The sequence below is a fragment of the Mandrillus leucophaeus genome, unplaced genomic scaffold (assembly GCF_000951045.1).
Source record: "Mandrillus leucophaeus isolate KB7577 unplaced genomic scaffold, Mleu.le_1.0 Scaffold432, whole genome shotgun sequence".
Lineage (NCBI taxonomy): Eukaryota > Metazoa > Chordata > Mammalia > Primates > Cercopithecidae > Mandrillus > Mandrillus leucophaeus.
Window position 1 is genome coordinate 832003 of NW_012104610.1, and position 2241 is coordinate 834243.

Genomic DNA, 2241 nt, shown 5'->3' on the forward strand with positions numbered 1-2241 from the left:
CGCCTCCCAGGTTCAAAGTGATTCTCCTGCCTCAGCCCACTGAGTACCTGGGATTACAGGTGCCCGCCACCACACCCAGCTGATTTTTGTATTTTTAATAGAGACAGGTTTTCCCCATGCTGGCCAGGCTGGTCTCGACCTCCTGACCTCAGTTGATCCACCCACCTTGGCCTCCCAAAGTGCTGGGATTACAGGCGTGAGCCACCGTGCGCAGCCTAGGTGGTGGTAACTTTGATCACATGGCTAAGGTGGTGTGTGCCAGGTTTCTCCACTGTACAATGAGGAATTTTCCCTTTGAAATTAATAAGAATGTTCTACTTTGAAGCTGTGTGAATGTCTTATTTATCCTTAAAATTTTGCCTGCTGATTTTCATTTCTGCCATCAATGATTCTTCCTTATAACAGGTATTAATGTTATGCTTGCCTAATGGTGACTTTGTTTCATTATTTTACCTGTATTTATTAATTGGTATTCTACTATAAGAAAGAGCTGTCCCTTTTCCCCATTTATTTATTTGATAATTTATATCAGTATGAATGAATGGATATCTGTTTTATTCTGCAGGCTATAATCTAATGCTAACATAGTTTATTTTGTTGCTCAAATTGGCTCAGATTTGGCCAGTGAGAACTCATTGAAGTTGGCACCTGTGTTGTTTCAACATTGCCTCTGTCACTTTTTAAGCATTTTCTGGGACAAGATGTTTCAGGCTTACTCACATTTTCCATGTCAGCCCTGATATCAGTCATTTCTCTAAGCTCCCAGTTCCTTTTATTCCAGAAAAAAGGAACTTAGAAACCAAGTCTGGAAACCAAGATCTGGACACAATATATACTCCTGGCTAGAGTATCATTGGCAGAGTGTCATTGCTTGTAGGCCTTCTCAGCGGACAGAGCTAGAAAACATTTATATATATATGTTAAAACAATACGCAAATACACACACTGAATTTATTATTCTATCTATCTGTATGTTATTAAAAACCATGAGCCAGGTATGGTGGCTCATGCCTATATCCCAGGACTTTGGGAGGCCAAGGTGGGAGGATCACTTGAGCCCGGGAGTTCAAGACCAGCCTGGACATCATAGCAAGACCTCATCCTCCAAACATTTAAAAAATAAAAATTAGCCAGGCATGGTGGCACATTCCTGTAATCCTAGCTACTTAGGAGGCTGTGGCAGGAGGATCGCTTGAGTCCAGGAGGTTGAGGCTGTAGTGAGCTGTGATTGTACCACTGCACTGCAGCCTGAGTGACACAGCAAGACCCCATTTCATATTTTTAAAAATAAGTAAAAGTCATGAGTTTAGAATATGGTTTTAATTCAATACCATAGGGTTTGTGACTGCCATTTTTATAACCTTACTATTCTTTCTGCTTTTTCTCCTGCTCTCTGTGTTTCTGCTCCTTTCTTTCTATTTGATGTTTAGACTTCCCATAGAGGCTCTAGTTAAGTCAGGTAGTAACCATCCTGTGTGCAGTATTCCTACTAGATGGAGGTCTTATGCCCAGCTGTCAGTCCGTTGGTTCAGTTAACTGTGGCCAGGAATACTAGGCATATAACTCAAAATCAGATAACTTTTATACTAGAAAACCCAACAGCCACCTTCCTGAGAATAGGATAAGGAGACAGGGTAGAACCTTAGATTCTAAGGAACCTCATTAAGAATCACTTCTGGCCGGGCGTGGTGGTTCACGCCTGTAATTCCAGCACTCTGGGAGGCTGAGGAGGGGCAGATCACGAGGTCGAGATTGAGACCATCCTGGCCGACATAAGGAAACTCCATCGCTACTAAAAATAGAGAAATTAGCCAGGCATAGTTGTAGGTGCCTGTAGTCTCAGCTACTCGGGAGGCTGAGGCAGGAGAATCTCTTGAACCCAGGAGGCGGCATATTTTTATTTGTCATGCCATTGTGGCCAGGATTGGAGCTCTGAGAAAATGCAGCAAGGTGAGACCCAGATTTCTTTTTTCCTTTTTTTTTTTTAAGACAGAGTCTCGCTCTGTTGCCCGGGCTGGAGTGCAGTGGTGCGATCTTGGCTCACTGCAACAACCTCCACCTCCAGTTCAAGCAATTCTCATGCCTCAGCCTCCTGAGAAGCTGGGACTACAGGCGTGCGCCACCACACCCAGCTATTTTTTATTTTTATTTTTTATTTTTGTATTTTTAGTAGAGATGGGGTTTCACCATGTTTGCCAGGCCAGTCTCAAACTCCTGGTCTCAAGTGATCCACCCACCTTG